Source organism: Nomascus leucogenys, unplaced genomic scaffold (assembly GCF_006542625.1).
Source record: "Nomascus leucogenys isolate Asia unplaced genomic scaffold, Asia_NLE_v1 Super-Scaffold_241, whole genome shotgun sequence".
Classification (NCBI taxonomy): Eukaryota; Metazoa; Chordata; class Mammalia; order Primates; family Hylobatidae; genus Nomascus; species Nomascus leucogenys.
The window spans coordinates 587,913-605,567 of NW_022095767.1; the positions used below are offsets into that span (position 1 = coordinate 587,913).

At 49.0% G+C, this 17,655-nt stretch overlaps 1 protein-coding gene across 1 annotated transcript in view; it reads right to left on the minus strand.

The window, feature by feature from the left end:
* The window catches only part of ARHGAP35 (Rho GTPase activating protein 35), a 147,016-nt gene extending 136,590 nt beyond the window's left edge, over positions 1–10,426 (minus strand). The window contains exon 1 of the mRNA XM_030807864.1: positions 10,247–10,426. The gene's annotated coding sequence lies outside the window, so the exon portion shown is untranslated. The remainder of the gene's footprint in view (positions 1–10,246) is intronic.
* Positions 10,427–17,655: the final 7,229 nt, after the last annotated feature.

Genomic DNA, 17,655 nt, shown 5'->3' on the forward strand with positions numbered 1-17,655 from the left:
CTACTAAAAGTACAAAAATTAGCCGGGCGTGGTGGCACGCACCTGTAATCTCAGCTACTGGGGAGGCTGAGGCAGGAGAATTGCTTTAACCTGGGAGGTGGAGGTTGCAGTGAGCCGAGATCATGCCACTGCACTCTAGCCTGGGTGACAGAGCAAGACTCCATCTCAAAAAAAAAACAAACAAATAAAACATTGCTAAACTACTTCCCTGAAAGTTCACACTAGTTTGTAGGCCTGATAGTAATTTCAATACCAGTCCCATTTCACTCTCATCAGCAGTGACCACTCTCTCTTTTCTTTTAATTTCCAGCAAACAGAGATCAAAATAATCTGGAATTAACAACACGAGTAGAAAAGATCTGTTGTTAAAAGAATGCTTTCACACTTGTGATAATTTATACAATGAAATCACTGTTATCCCATTCTTTACCAGGTATTTGACCCTGCCCAGATGGGTAAAGTTAGAAACATCCTACATGTTCACATTTGTATATTAAATATAAAGTAGTAATTGAAGTGCCTTATATACAGACTCTCAAATAATTTCTGGCTCAGTAAGAACTATGTAGAAAAGGGAATTATGCTCCATCATATGAAAAAGGGGCTTGTACAACATGCAAAAAATTCAGAAATGGACACTTAAGATTTATGTACTTTTCTACATGTAGATTATACCTTAATTTTTTTAAGAAAAAACTTAAAAGGGGATTTGTACACAAGAAAATATACACAACTTGTACATATATATAACATCAAATCACAACTACTTTAGCTAAGGCTGCCATTTTTTAAGGCTTTATGGTTGTTGAGTGGCTACTACTAGGTACATGCCAACAGCCAAGACCCACTCCACAGCAGTCAGGAGTCTTCTCTTCTTCCTCATTTATCAAAGGTTTTATCTACATTCCTCAGTTGACTGACCAATCAGAGGAAGAAATTTCTTTTTTTTTTTCTTTGAGAGGGAGTCTTGCTCTGTCACCCAGGCTGGAGTGCAGTGGCACGACCTCAGCTCACTGCAAGCTCCGCCTCCTGGGTTCACACCATTCTCCTGCCTCAGCCTCCGGAGTAGCTGGGACTACAGGCGCCCGCCACCACACCCAGCTAATTTTTTGTATTGTTAGTAGAGATGGGATTTCACTGTATTAGCCAGGGTGGTCTCGATCTCCTGACCTCGTGATCCACCCGCCTCAGCCTTCCAAAGTGCTGGGGATTACAGGCATGAGCCACAGTGCCCGGCCCAGAGGAAGAAATTTCTTATACGTTGACAGCATTAAAAAAAGTATTCAAGCCAGGCGTGGTAGCTCACGCCTGTAATCCCAGCACTTTGGGAGGCCAAGGCGGGTGGATCACAAGGTCAGGAGTTCGAGACCAGCCTGGCTAACACGGTGAAACCCCATCTCTACTAAACAAAATACAAAATATTAGACGGGCATGGTGGCGGGCGCCTGTAGTCCCAGCTACTTGGGTGGCTGAGGCATGAGAATGGCGTGAACCCAGAAGGCGGAGCTTGCAATGAGCCGAGATGGCGCCACTGCACTCCAGCCTGGGCGACAAAGCAAGACTCCATCTCAAAAAAAAAAAAAAAAGTATACAGTGATTTCAGGCCATTAAAAAGGTTACCATAAAAGCAGCATCCACTAGCCTCTACCTACAACGTTAACAGGCATTTCTGAAAAATAAAGACCTAGTGATACATTTTATCACCAATCATTTAGGTACCCTATTCCCAGTGAAATAATTCCCTTGAAGTGAAAGCTACTCTAGCAGAAGATGCTGATTTCAAGAATCTAATAATCTTGTATTAATGCAGTGCTGACTTTCATTTGTACACAATCAATTTGTTACTGAACAAAGAACTCTTTTTAATTGCCCATGGCAATTAATGGTAATCATTTTCTTTTGTCTCATTCCTAAGTAGTGCAGGCTGCAAGAGATAAAGCCACAGTTTTGACCTTTCTTTTAAATGAAAATGGGGAAAAAGCACAACGCAATGCAAATACACACACACACACACACACACACACATATAATTTTTTTTCTTGAGACAAGGTCTCACTCCATCACCCAGGCAGGACTGCAGTGGTGCGATCATGGCTCACTGCAGCCTTTACCTCTGGGGGTTAGGTGTTTAGATGATCTGCCCACCTTGGCCTTCCAAAGTGCTGGGATTACAGGCGTGAGCCACCACGCTTGGCCAACCATATATATACACCTCAGGAGGCTATTAGCTGTAACTAACCAGCATACTTTTAGACTAACATTTTTTTAAAATGCAAAAAGTTACTAAATAAAGTATCATGTCCGGATGTGGAGTCTCAGGCCTGTAATCCCAGCACTTTGGGAGGCCGAGGCACATGGACACACGACGTCAGGGGTTCAAGACCAGCCTGGACAACATGGTGAAACCCGTGTCTGCTAAAAATACAAAAAACTAGCCAGGCGTGGTGGCAAGCACCTGTAATCCCAGCTACTCGGGAGACTGAAGCAGGAGAATCGCTTGAACCTGGAAGGTGGAGGTTGCAGTGAGCTGAGATGGCACCACTGTGCTCCAGCCTGAGTGACAGAGCAAGACTATGTCGCAAAAAAAAAAAAAAAAAAAAAAAAAAAAGGTATCATGGTGTGCTCCACATAAATAACTCAAGAGAAGTATTTCTATCTGTATGTTTCTTTTAATTTTTATTTTTTAATTGTAAATTGGCAAATTGTAGTTGTATATATTCTATGTATATATTTTTAGTTGCCTAAAGAAAATCTCTCAATTTGTAGCTACCCAAATACTTTTCTACTTGCTGAAAAAAATGTAGATTTAAGGAGTCATTACATGACCAAACATCTCTACCTTCTTCCTGTTAGACTAGTTTACTTACACAGTTTTGTTACACCTGTGTTTGAATTCAGGTCAGACATAAAATGCTCAACTTTTCCAAATATGCTGGCTAAAAAGGCAAGCTGGTACTTGTGGTGTAGACTCTTTTCAAAATACTGTGATATGGAACCTACTGTGTGCTCAAATCTCTGAATATGAAAGTCTTCAAGACTATTAATACAGGATCGCATCCCAAGGAGCCAGACATTAATCAGAATAGTCTATTCAACATTTACTTCCCTTCACTCTATATAGTTAATTGTTAACAACTGACTATAAATTCCTTAAGGTGATGAACTATGCTTATTCTTATACCCAGAGAGGCAGTGTAGCCTAATAAAATAAACATATTTTGAAATCAGATCTGGATTCTTCACACTGACTTACTACTTATTAACTGTGTCATCATGATCAAGAAATTTACAATGCAGCAAGTATGCAGATTAAAGTATGCTGGGCCAGAGCCAGGTGCGGTGGCTCACACCTGCAATCCCAGCTCTCTGGGAGGCCGAAGGCAGGTGGATGACCTGAGGTCAGGAGTTCGAGACCAGGCTGGCCAACATGGCAAAATCCCGTCTCTACTAAAAATATAAAAACTAGATGGGCATGGTGGGCGTGCGCCGTAATCCCAGCTACTCGGGAGGCCGAGGCACGAGAATCGCTGGAATCCAGGAGGCGGAGGTTGCAGTGAGCTGAGATCTTGCCACTGCACTCCACCCTGGGCGATAGAGCGAGATTCCGTCTCAAAAAAAGAAAAAAAAAGAAAAAAAAAGGCTGATGAGGAGAGCATGCCCTCTAAGCATTTAAAGCTTGCAAACGGCCATCACAGTTGGTACAAACATCTCAAAACAAAACAAAACAAACAAAAAAAAAACTTTAGCACCTGTTTATCTTCTATCAACATGGATACGATGGGGGCCTAGCAAGTACAAGGTATTTTGCTAGGTGTGGTGGCAAATCAAAGATAATATAAGAGGCTCCTCATCCTCAGGAGTTTACTGTCTATCTATAGAGAGAGATGACAATCAAATATTATTAGCCACAAAATAAGGCAGAATGGGAAGCAACTAGTATAATCCCTTCATTTTTCAACTGAAGGAACTGTAGTCTAGAGAAATGAAAATGATTTGGCTAGTCACACAGCTAGTAAATGGCAGGACTAGGGCTAGGACCCAGGTTTCTTCGACGTTCTTTACATCATAGGAAGCTGCCTCTCAATTGTCCAAATTCAATTACCAGTTTACTACAGTGGCCAGGATGAGGACATCATCCAAGTAAGAATGCAGAGATATCAGGAGAGCAAAAGAGGCAGGAAATACCTGCAGATCTATAATACAACAGTCACAACTGCTGCAAAGTGCATAAAAAGAAAATGTTCATTTCCATTAAGGAAGATGAGAGAGATAGGCAAGTCTGGCTATTTTCAACTAAAATAAATATTACTTTCCTGTAATGATACTTCATGGCTGAAAGTATCTGGTTCTCTGCTAATATATCAACTTAATGGCATTTCTCAATATCAGAGAAGCAAATAAATGAAAATTAGATTGACAGATGCCAAAAGTTATCTTTAAGAATTCTTCATAGATGAAGCCTGATAAAGCACTGGATCAAAAGTTAAACAGAAAGAAACTTTCGGGAAGATGAACATGAATTATTTGTTTGCATTTCTTAATGCAAGCAATACAAGTGCTATTCAGACCATTGCTGTTTGACAGCCTAGGTCAACAATGACTCAGCTTGAAAAATTCCATATTGTTTTTAAAAGAGGTATATGGGTTTTAGTTATGTAGCTAATATAATCTGGATAACCCCATCCCCCTAAATTATAATTTCCATGTGAATGGTTGAAAAACAGGCAGTGTTTATTTTATATCTGAAAAAGTATACAACAAGGGTAATCCAGTTCATTTTACTGCATCGCCCAGGGAAAGAGCCCCCTACACAGACTCTGGGTTACGGGACTTGATGACAGGCAGTTGGGGATTGGCAGGTGAGGGAGGAATCAAAGAGTAGCAACAGGAGCTTAGTCCTAAGCTCCAGCTCTAACTTGGTAAGTGACCCAGGACAACAAGAATCTACAATCAGACCTGGACAGCACACCAGGCTTCAGACTAGGAAGGTGAAGCCCAGAGAGGTAAAGCAATTTGTTCAAGGTCCCAACTAATTAGGACAAGGCCTAGATCAGAAGGCAGGTCACTGCCCTTATATAAATCCAGTACTTTTCTGCTGTGGCAGGAAGCCTGTCACAATGCCCTATGCCAGCCTTCCACTCCTCCATCTGTAAATGAGAAGGCTAGACTAGGCACTGATTTTCACACTGAGTTCCAATGAACGCACGGTGTCAAAGGAGGTATTTCTGCTAGTCACCTTCTCTCTTCATGCAAAGAATCTCAATTTTACCTATTTTATAGATCGTGAAAAAGAAATCTTACCAACTGGACATCATGGATAGTGCTGTGATGAATAACAAAAGATTTTTTAAAAAAGGGAAAAACAGGCCAGGCACGGTGGCTCATGCCTGTAATCCCTGCACTTTGGGAGGCCGAGGCAGGTGGATCACTTGAGGTCAGGAGTTCAAGACCAGCCTGGCCAACATGGTGAAACCCCATCTCTACTAAAAATACAAAAATTAACCTGGCGTGGTGGCACATGCCTGTAATCCCAGCTACTCGGGAGGCTGACACAGGAGAATCGCTTGAACCCAGGAAGCAGAGGTTGTGGTGAGCTGAGATTGTGCCATTGCACTCCAGCCTGGACAACAAGAGGGAAACTCCATCTCAAAAAAAAAGTCACGATTACTGTGTAAATCAAGACATTGTTTAGACTGCCAGGTGGTGACTGACAATAGTCACAGCAGATCACAGGAAGACCCTGCAAGCGGCCTAACACCTCTCAGGAGACCACAGTGGACCAAAGATGGGGAGCAGAACAGACTAGATGGAGACGAACAACCACTCCGACCTTTTCAATCTCCAACTATATTGACCTGACGCCTCACCTCCTCACATGCAGACTCACCAAACATCTATTAGGCTATGGTTTACTGTCACCTGTGCAGCCCCCACCCTTCCCAGGCTGTGTCCTTTGCCAAAAGTCACCATCAGGTCCATGGATCTGCCCATGAATCTGCACACCGACAAATTCTTTCAACTTCTTCTCTTCTGGATCAAGAAGAATGAGTATTTTCTGATTTGTCACTGTCCTAAATGCATCAACCTTCATCATGCCAAGGAAAATGGTGGGCAGGTAAAAGGGTGGGCAGGGGGCACAGCCAAAGAAAGGTTAGTTGAAAACAAGATAACTTAAATGAGGAACTTTGATCAGATTAGTTTTTAAGTCTTTACAAAGATTTTCTAGGCAGGGCAAGAGCCCTTGAAAACATGTTACTACATTGAAAGCAGTTGTCTACCGCCATCTCCTGCTCCAGCCCCCCAACTCCAAATGGCATATTAACTGTGCCAGAAGGCCAAGGCACCTCACATTTCTGTGGCACCCAATTCCATCATCAAAGCAAATGTCAATGCTGGAGTCCTTAGGGCCTCTGCTAGCCTCAGAGAAATCTGACAGTCTTTAAGAACATCGGTTACCAGTTAAGGTGGAAAAATCAGCTCTTTATTCAGTGTTTCCTCTCTCCCTATAATGTAAACTTAGGCTTTTGGCATGCAGGACCTTTTCATGCTGCCAATGATATTAAAACTCTGGGACACACATTTAAGCAGGACTGCATACACAGTTGTTTTTATTCTTAATTATCTGTCACTTCCATATTAATAAAAAACAAAACAACTATAGATACCAACATGGATAACACAAACTCTAAGATAAATTCAGAAAATTAATCATGACACACAAGGCTAAAAATTCACCAACAGAAATGAACCAAAAATCTTTAAGTCAATAATGGTGAAAACCCATGCCATACATAGATCATTAAAATTACCAGATTCTGTCAGGAAATTTTAAGAAGTTCAAGGGACCATACAGATCTACTATTAGCCCTCTTCACTGCCTCATATACAAATGCCCTAATATTTGATGAATGGTCCAACTCTGTAGATGACAGTGAATGTTTTTATTTCAAATGTGTCCACACAGAATTATTTCTAAATAAGTCCTAAAATAAACAAAGTTTTATCATAGCTCAGTTAAGAAAGTCCTTCCAGTAAATGCTCCTTCACAGTTGGATGGCTACTTTAATATACAATTGCCCTAGGCCACAGCAGGGAAAAAAATCAGGCTTTTGATTTACTTAAGAAATAAATAAACCTAGAACATGCAAAAGATCCCCTTTCCCAAGTTAAGGAAGGAAAATGGTTGGATAGATTTTCTGTAAAAACCACCTCTACCCCTGAATGAACTTCCTAAATACCCCCCACAACCATACAGTCATTAAAGAAAATCGCTCAGGAATGGTAGCTAAGATGCATTTCTCAGATAATAAGACTAAAAATCCAATCACATCCGCCAGTTCCTGGCACCCCTTTCTAACTCTACCCAATCAGGTCACTCAAAAAGCTTAAGGAATGTCAGGGCCCACCCACACACCCCTTGTACGGCAATGAGCCCCAGAATCTAGCATGGATCTGCCCAGAGGCACTCAGCTCCTGTGGCAGGGAGTGCCTGCAATACCAGAGGGCAGAAATCTGAGTGACACTTGGCACTCTCTTTCAACAAACAACCGCAAAGTGCTTTCCAAACCCAAGCCCTCACCATTTTGAAGACCAGGAAGCTGGAGCCTTTCCCGGGGCAAAGGTGAAAAAGAAATAAGCCCACCTTCCCCATCCCCTCCCCCAAGGTCACACTGCAAACCAGAGGCCATTAGGGAAAATACTGTAGCTTCCCTAGGTCCAAGTGTGGCCATAACCCCCGATGGGATCGGGAGAATTTGAGAACTGGCATTTCCCCAGCTAGAGGTAAAACGAAATAACTTGTCAGCTGCGGGGGTGGAGGGGAAGGACACTCCTAGGGGTGCTGGCTTAGAGGTGGAAGGGGAGAGAGGGTACTCTATGCAATGGCTCAGAGAAGGAAGGAGGGAAAGTGAGAAAGAGAATAAAGATCTATGAGCAGCTGCAATCCCCTTTTCCAAAGGATACAAAGCTGCAAAGCCCAGAGATCGGAAGGGAGAGAGCAAACAGGAGAGGAAAGAAAATGGGGCAATGGAAAGAGCTCTACCTCCCCCCACACTACTAACCTAGTGGAAGTAGGGGAAATGGGGGAGACACTCCCAGACTCCAGAAAGCAGTAACAATCAACGAACCCCCACCTACTTACCCAGATCGCTCAGGATCCCTGGGGAGAGAACCCTCAGGGTTAGGGCGCAGAGAGAGAATCTGCAGTCTCAGAGACTGGAGAGCCTAAGGCACAATCCAGTCCCTTTGCCTCTGCAGCAGAGGGATGGAGAACAGAGAAAGACATGCCTGAAAGGGAAGTGCTCAATGGGGAATGGGTGGGCCACGGGTGGTGAGCTGTGAGGGGCAGGTCTGATTGGAACTAAATGGGAAGAGAAGGAGCCTGGCAGGATACAAGGGGAAAGAAAAAAAAGGGTGAGGAAGGAAACAAGTCCAAGAGGAACAGAATTGGGAGAGGGATATCAAAGGGGAGTGATAATCTATCACAGCACTGAGGCAGCTCCAAGAGGAAGGTAGGGGGGAATACATAGGAAAGAATGATTAAGAAGACATCTTAATGTCAAAATTGGAGTGAGAACTCCAAAAGAAGACAAGAGGCAGAACAGTGGAGGGTGGGCAAATAAAGCAGAGTGAAGGGTGAGGGCTGAATCAAAATGGTGGGGAGAAGAGAACGTCATGTGGAAAACTTAAGATTCGGGAGGGAACAGCGAGGGGACACAGTGACAAGAACTCCAGGGTTAAAGGACCGCTCCAAGAGAGGACGGCAATACAGACGTTAAAAACCGGTCTAAAAATATGCGGGCAAGTGGACAGCTCCGAAGGAGCCGAGCTGGGGAGGGAAACACTAAATAAAGAGGATGGGGCAGAATTGAAAAAAACGAGGAGAAAGTGTAGGTACAAAATGGATCTAGGGGCAGGTCTGTGAGACGCATAACAGGAAGGGGATGGGTGACCAGCCCGTGAGGTATCAGAGGTATAGTGAGGTTAAAGGGCATGTCTAAGGGCTAAAACGGGGAGGAGAGGAATTGGAGCAAAGAGGGGACAGGAAGCAGTTTTTAGGCAGAGAACTGAAGGAGAGACAGGCCAAAGAAAGGAGAAGCAAATGAATGCAGTAGCTCAGAGGAGTGCCAAAAAGGAGGTGAGGAAGAGAGGAAACCTCCAAGAGAACACGGGCTGAAACTGAAGGCAGTCTGAGTTAGGGATACATCATTTAAGTGAATAGCAGAAATGGGAGACCTGCAGAGTCAGAGAAGGGGGAGGAGGCTGCCTCCCGGGAAGGCAGAGTCAGAAGCAAGCAGGTGAGGGGAGCGCAGCAAGATCTGAGGTCGGGCAAGGGGCAGACCTGAGAGGCAGAAAGGTCTGGAAGAGAGGAAAGGGTCTGAATGGCAAACGGGAACAAGAGCTGAGAAGGGGAAGAGGCAAGCATGGTGCAGCCAAGTCCGAGGGGGATCAGGGGAATGAGCTGGGGCACAGAAGGGTCAGAAAGCCAGCCGAGGGGCATCCCGGGGTGCAGCAGGCTCTATGAGAGGGCAGACAGAAAGGCGGGTAGTAGGGCCCACGAGGGAACGGGATTAAGTCCAAGGGGGAGACCTGGGGCAGCAGTGCCTGGTTGAACAGGGGTCTCAGATGGATCTCCAAAGGGTTGGAACCGCAGGTCCTAAAGGGACAGCTCCCAGGGTGCAACAGATTCTGAGACAGGAATAATAGCACAGCAGGTAGGTCAAAGAAGGGGCCGAGGACAGATCTGAAGGGTGGTGGGAGCAGAATCGAGAAGAGGAAGAAGGGTCACGGATCTCAAAAGTGGCAGCCACAATTAAGAGAGGCAGAATGGTCAATGAGGAGAAGATGGGTCCCGGAGCACTGCAGAGCCCGGGAGGAGCGAAGGGTATTATGGAGGGGTGGAAGGGGGAAGGGGGGCGCAGAATTGGGAGCCGGCTGGCTGAAGTCGGGGAGGCTCCAAGGCAGACACGGAGATCCCAACGGGTCGGGGATGGGGGCGGCGGGGACAGCAGGGCTGGGGCGGGCAGGGGCAGGTCCAAAGGGCAGGAGGGCCCCATGGGCCGGGCCGACGCGCGAAGCGACGGGGACGGCGGGGCCCGGGGGGCTGGGGGGGGCCGCTCCTCCCCTCCCCCTCCAGCTCCTCCATTGTTCGCGGGCTCCGGGCCCCGCCGTCCCCGCCTCCCCCTGGACCCCGCAGCGGGGCGGCGCCCGGCCTCGCCGACCGGGACCCGAGAGCTCGCGCACTCACCAGCTGGGCGCCCTCAGCGCGGCCCCGGCCTCCAAGATCCCGGCAGCAATGACGGGGGCCCCGGCGCCATGTTCCCCTGCTCCTAGTCCAGCGGCGGCTGAGGCGGCGGCGGCGGCTCCGGCGGTGGGGGGCCGGGCGGACCCTCCCTCGCGGGTTCCCTCCTCCGCCTCCTCCACCTCCTCCTGCCGCCGCGCCACGGCTCTCCCTCGGGGCGGGGGGCGGGGAGGGGAAGGGGGGAGGGGCGGGAACCAGGGGGAGGGCGGACCAGCCTCGCTCACTCCCTCCCTCCCTCGCAATGGCGGCAGCGGCGGCGCCTCCTTCCTGCGACGGCCGCTCCCGCGCGCGCGCGCCCCCTCGCTACTGCGCGTGCGCGGCGCGTGGACCGTTGCAGGGGGATAACGGCTCCTGGGCGCGCGCCGCGAAGGGACAACCAGCGAGGCAGTGGGGAGAGGTCAGAGCGCGTGCGCACCCGAGGGGCTCACTGCCACCGCCGCTGCCTGAGGTTAGGAACGGCCGCGGACGGTGCAGTGCGCGTGCGCCCCCAAAAATGCCGCTACTGCGGCGGCCGCCGTCGCGACTGAGCGCGAGGCGACCTGCAATCGAGCAGAGGGAGCGGGGTGGGCGAGCGCGCGTGCGCTGGGGGCTGCCAGCGGGCGCAGCTGCTGGCGCAGGGCGGAGGGAGTGGCCCGCAGGAGGAGCGCGCGTCTCCGCGCGCGTCTCAAGCAGCCGATCTGCTGCCTCGCGCTGGCTCCTGGAGAAAACCGAAGGAGAGAGGCATGGCCCGGTTTTGGGGGTGGGGGGGCGAAGGGCGCGATCCCGCTCGCGCGGGACCTGACCAGCCAATGGGAAGCAACGGGAGGTGGATTTGCCGCGCGCGCCGCAGCCCCCGGGATAACGGAGGAGGCCAGAAGGAGCGACGTAACGTGGGGCAGTGGGGCGGGGCTGAGAAGGAGGGAGCGCACCAGAGAGGGAGTTGATTGGAGGATATGGGAAGGCGTGGCCCGCCTCAGCCCAATCCGAGCCCCGCAATTCGTCGTCCCGGAAGAAGAGGCGGGGCTGGAGAGCGCGTGCTCTTTCTCCTGGCTGTGAAGAAAATCTGCAGCCAACGCGCGCGTCCATGCAACTTGTTTTTGGTTCTGTGATCGCCTGATCACCAGGAGAGGGAAGACGGCCTGGTCCTGTGTGCAGCCCAAGCCTGTCACTTAGCATTGTGCAAATGGCTACAAATCGAATGTCAATTAGGGCGCCTGAAGGGAAAAGAGTAGTGATGGGAGAGGGCACCGCTGTAACCCTTGACTCCTCTGAACTGAGGAGGTGTTCCTCTGGGACTCCTCCGGAAGTACAGATCGTGGAAGATGAGCTTCTCGGGCGCCGAGCCAATATTTGTGGAATTCATGAAGAAAGGCTGTTTCCTATTACATTTGGCATTTCTGCCATCAGTCTCTTCATCTATAAAGTGGGATAATAATCGTACCTCCCTCGTAGGGCTGCTGTGAAAATTAAATAGATTATATTTTGCAAAGCTTTTGAAATCATGCCTTGCATATAGTAAGCGCTCTGTAAGCGTTGATAAATAAAATTACAGGGGCTTGTTTATTCCATTAAGATTTTTATATTAAAGGATGTTTCCATTGACTTTTTTTTTTTTAATGTAGCACTTTTAGGGCCAGGCGCGGTGGCTCATGCCTGTAATCCCAGCACTTTGGGAGGCCGAGGTGGGCGGATCACTTGCGGTCAGGAGTTCGAGACCAGCCTGGCCAACATGAAACCCCGTCTCTACTAAAAATACAAAAATTAGGTGGGCGTCGTGACGCGCGCCTGTAATCCCAGCTACTCGGGAGGCTGAGGCAGGAGAATCGCTTGAACTCGGGAAGCAGAGGTTGCAGTGAGCCGAGATCGCACTGGACTCCAGCCTGGGCAACAGAGGGAGACTGTCTCAAAAAAAAAAAAAAAAAAGGCACTTTTAATGCATTCAGTCTGATTTTTAGATGTTAGTGGCTTGAAACAACAACAACAACTTTAAGCACTGCGGGGCTGCCAAATCGAGTGCGTGGACTGTCATTACAAACCGTGATGTGTAAGGGACTTTTGAGATTACTTGAGGAGACACAGGAAAGACAAGGTGGGGGGGCAGTGAATACCTGATACCTGTACTTCAAATTAATGTCTTTATAACGCCTATGCAGTGTTCCAGGTATTTTCAATCTTAAATTTGTGAACTGGCAGCACCTGGAGAACAAGAACGATTGGGCTCACTCTGGATCCCCCAAACCCCTTGGGAGCCCATCAGCTCTGATTTACCCTTCGACTCTCAGCTTGAAATCACCTTCTCAGGGTAGTCTCCCAGATTTGGCCTGATCCCTCGTTCTTTAATAACAAAAATGAGTACTTCGTGCCAAGCAACAGTCTTTTTTTTATTTTTTATTTTGAGGCAGAGTCTGGGATTACCAGCGTGCGCCACCACGCCCTGCTAATTTTTTTTGTTGTTTTCTCAAGACAGAGTCTTGTTCCGTCACCCAGGCTGGAGTGCAGTGCAGTGGTGCGATCTCGGCTCACTGCAACCTCCACCTCCCGGGTTCAAGTGATTCTTCTGCCTCAGCCTCCTGAGTAGCTAGGACTACAGGCGCCACACCTGGCTAATTTTTGTATTTTTCGTAGGGACAGGGTTTCACCTGTTCGGGCCAGGCTGTTCCCAATGTCCTGGTCTCAAGCCATCCACCCACCTCAGCCTCCCAAAGTGCTGGGATTACAGGTGTGAGCCACTGAGGCTGGCCACAACAGTCTTTTTTGTTTGTTTGTTTGTTTGTTTTTTGAGATGGAGTCTCACTCTGGCATCCAAGTTGGAGTGCAATGGTGTGGTCTTGGCTCACTGCAACCTCTGCCTCCCAGGTTCAAGTGATTCTTCTGCCTCAGCCTCCCGAGTAGCTGGGACTACAGGTGTATGCCACCACACCTGGTAAATTTTTGTATTTTTAATAGAGACAGGGTTTCACTATGTTGGCCAGGTTAGTCAACATTCTTTTTGTTTTTTGTGGATTTTTTATTTTTTTTTATTTTTACTTTATTTTTTATTATTATTTTTTTTTTGAGACGGAGTCTTGCTCTGTCACCCAGGCACCCAGGCTGGAGTGCAGTGGCGCGATCTCGGCTCACTGCAAGCTCCGCCTCCCGGGTTCACGCCATTCTCCTGCCTCAGCCTCTCCTAGTAGCTGGGACTACAGGCGCCCGCCACCACGCCCGGCTAATTTTTTGTATTTTTAGTAGAGACGGGGTTTCACCGTGGTCTCGATCTCCTGACCTCGTGATCCACCCGCCTCGGCCTCCCAAAGTGCTGGGATTACAAGCGTGAGCCACCGCGCCCGGCCTTGATTTTTTATTTTTTGAGACAGGGTCTTGCTCTGTTGCCCAGGCTGGAGTGCAGTGGACCAATCATGGTTCACTGCAGCCTCAACTTCCTGGGCTCAAGCAATCCTCCTGAGCAGCTGGAACTACATGCCCTCACCATGACACTTGGCCAATTTTTTTTATTCTTTTGGTAGAGATGGAGTCTTGCTATGTTGCCCAGGGTGGTCTCAAACTCCTGGCCTCAAGCAGGCCCCCTGCCTCAGCCTCCCAAAACGCTGAGCTTACAGGCATGAGCCACCATGCCTGGACATGCCAGGCAGCAGTCTAAAAGCACTTCAGACCCATTAACTCACTGAATCCTCACAACAACCTTATGAGTAAGTTATAAGGTACAGAGAAGTTACACAGCTAGTAAGTAGCAGCAGGTTTGAGATACAAACCCAGACAACTGGGTCACGTTGCCACACGTAGCATTTCTTCAGGGTTCAGGGTTTGCAGTTCTGTGTTGGATCCCAGCACTTCGGGAGACTGAGGAAGAAAGATCACTTGAGCCCAGGAGTTCAAGGCTTCAGTGAGCTATGATTGTGCCACTGCACTCCAGCCTGGGCCACAAGGCCAGACCCTGTCTCTAAAAAGATTAAATGAAGTTCTGTGTTGGTATCACCATTTTATGTGTGAACCCTCTGAAGGCAGGGGACTCTGGCTAGTTCCAAAGTCTGGCCAATGACCCACAATTAAAACTTGTTAATAAATAAAAATGAATGAGTCGGCCAGGCACAGTAGCTCAGGCCTGTAATACCAGCACTTTGGGAGGCTGAGGCGGGTGGATTGCTTGAGGCCAGGAGTTCAAAACCAGCCTGGACAACGTGGTGAAACCCTGTCTCTACAAAACATACAAAAATCAGCCAGGTGTAGTGGTGCACGCCTGTAATCCCAGCTACTTGGGAGGCTGAAGCAGGAGAATCGCTTGAACCCGGGAGACGGAGGTTGCAGTGAGCCAAGATCGTGCCACTGCCCTCCAGCCTGGGTGACAGAAGGAGACTCCGTCTCAAAAAAAAAAAAAAATCCAATGCTAAACAAGAGGGTGGTAGGCACTGGGGACATGGTAGCCAGAGACTACATGGTTGTCCTTCTAGCCTTCTTTGAGATGCTAGCTCAGATGTCCCCTCTTCCAGGAGGCCTTCTCTGATGCGACAGGCTGGGTCAGCTGCTCCTTCCAGGCTCCCACAGTCCCTTTAGGTCTCCCGTCCAAGCCCTGGCCACCTTGGGTGGTCCATATCTGGTGACAGGTCTTTCCCATCGGACTGCAAGTCCCCTGAGAGCAGGGCCAGGGCTGTCTCAGTCATCGTCAATGTCTCTAGCACGGATCCAGGCACAAGGCAGGGGCCCAGGCATTGTTTTACTGCATGAACGGAACCATCAAGGGGTACATTCCCAGCTCTGCAATTTTTTCCAGTGCGCAAGAGGGCGGATAGTAGTTGAGCAAGCCAACCACAGGAAGCGGGCTTCCCTGGGGGCAGCCGCCTCCGCGCACCCGGCTAGCCTCCACTCCAGGATAAATAAACAAACGAGTAAACAATTAACCGATGGAGAGAAGTGCCGACTGCCGGCTTGGGCCGTTGTCAAGATTTCCCAAGCATCGGCCTACGGGCCGAATGGCTGGAGGTCACATCAACGGGAGAGCCGCCGGAGTTGGTTGATAAGAGGCGGGCGCGGGATTCTGGACCTGTATTGGAAACCTGCACAGGCAGAAAAATTCACAAAAGGATTTTGTAAAGAGGGTGAGACGCTGGGGTATACGCTCTATTCATTCCTGAGAGTCTGAAAGAATCAGAGAGGGTGGGGACCAGGTCTGCGTGTGACGGAGGAGTCAGTGAGCCCACAGCGCCGCCTGCAAACGGAACAGGGGAAGCTGCAGCTGGAGGATGCCGCGGGGCTGGCGGAGCGGTGGACTCTTCAGCCATTGGCCCAAGGGCAGCCAATCACGAGGCAGGAACGGGAGGCGGGGATGCTCAGATTCACCATGGAATCCCAGTGCCTGGGCCCCTTGCTTAGTAGATAGACGCACTACATATCTACTGGATGAATGCATAATAAACATCTATTTTTTTTTTTAAATTTGAGACAGGGTCTCGCTCTGTCGCCCAGGCTGGAGTGCAGTGGTGCAATCATAGCTTACTGCAAGCTCCTCCTCCCCAGCTGAAGGGATCCTCCCACTTCAGCCTCCGGAGTATCTGGGACTATAGGCGTGCGCCAGTGCACACGGCTAATTTTTATATTTTTTGTAGAGACAGGGCCTTGCCATGTTGCCTCGTCTGGTCTCGAACTCCTGGGCTGAAGTGATCGGCCCACTTCGGCCTCCCAAAGTGCTGGGATTACAGGCATGAGCCACCGCGACCAGCCAACCTCTCTCTCTCTCTCTCTGTTTTTTTTTTTTTTTTTTTTTCCTTGAGACAGTCTCGCTCTGTCGCCCAGACTGGAGTGCAGGGCGTGATCTCCGTTGACTGCAACCTCCGCCTTCCGGATTCAAGCGATTCTCGTGCCTCAGCCTCCCAAACAGCTGGGACTATAGGAGCGCTGATTTTTTGTATTTTTATTAGAGACGGGGTTTTGTCATATTGCCCAGGGTGGTCTCAAACTCCTGAGCTCAGGCAATCTACCTGCCCCGGCCTCCCAAAGTGCTAGGATTACGGGCGTGAGCCACCGCGCCCTGCCACAACCTCTCTATCTTTATAAACGTTTAAAATTGAGGCCGGGCGCGCTGGCTCGCGACTGTAATTCCAGCACGTTAGGTGGCTAAGGGAGGAGGATCACTTGAGGCCAGGAGGAGTTCCAGACCCTGTCTAGCAAAATAAATGAATAAATAATTGTTCCTTCGGGATTTATCTTTTCTATGTGTGTGCCATGTAGCCCCAAACAAGACTCGAAACCACTCAAGCCATGAGACTCCTGAGGGTAGAGACAAAGTTGTTTTGATCTTCTCCCTATCTGTGTTCTTCTGCCCAGCACTCTGCCCCATCCTGGACACTAATCCTTGCTTGGTTAATTTCCACTCGTCTTTTTTTTTTTTTTTTTTTTTTTTTTTGAGAAGGAGGCTTGCCCTGTCGCCGCGGAGGCTGGAGTGCAGTCGGCTCACTGCAACCTCTGCTTCCCGGGTTCAAGCGATTCTCCTGCCTCAGCCTCCCAAGTAGCTGGGATTACAGGCGCGCACCACCACGCCCAGCTAATTTTTGTCTCTTTAGTAGAGACGGGCTTTCACCATGTTGTCCAGGCTGGTGTCAAACTCCTGACCTCAAGTGATCCGCCCACCTTGGCCTTTCAAAGTGCTGGGATCAGAGGCATAAGCCACTGCGCCTGGCCTATATATATATTTTGAGACGGAGCAGCCTGTCGCCCAGGCTGGAGTGCAGTGGCACAATCTCGGCTCACTGCAACCTCTGCCTCCCAGGTCCAAGTGATTCTCCTGCCTCAGCCTCCCGAGTAGCTAGGATTACAGGCATGCACCAACCATGCCCGGCTCCACTCGTCCTTCTGATCTCAGCTCAAATGTCACCCCTTCTAGGAAGCTGTCACTAATTCTTCAACTTGGCTAGGTGCCTGTTATGAGCCGTTGTGGCAGCCAGCCTACAAGATGGACCCTAGTGAGTCTCACCTGGTATTTGCATTGCCTCCTGCATTGGACAGGGCTGATTAGGTACCAATAGAACACTGTGGAAATGACAGTGTCATAAAAGATCTGAGGCAAGGCCATAAAAGACATAGCAGCTTCCGCCATGCTCTTTCTTAGATCACTCACTCTTTGGGAAAACAGCCGCCATGTGAGGACATTCATATGTCCTTGTGAATAGATCCATGTGGTGAGGAACTGAGGCCTCTGGCCAATAGCCAGCATTCATTTGCCAACCACAGAAGCGAGCCACCTGGAGCACAGGTCCTTCAGCTCCAGTCAAGCGTTCACGTGCCAGCCTGGAAAATATAGCAAGACCTCTTCTTTCCAAAACATTTAAAAATTAGCTGGGCATGGTGGCACATGCCTGTAGTTTCCACTACTCAGGAGGCTGAGG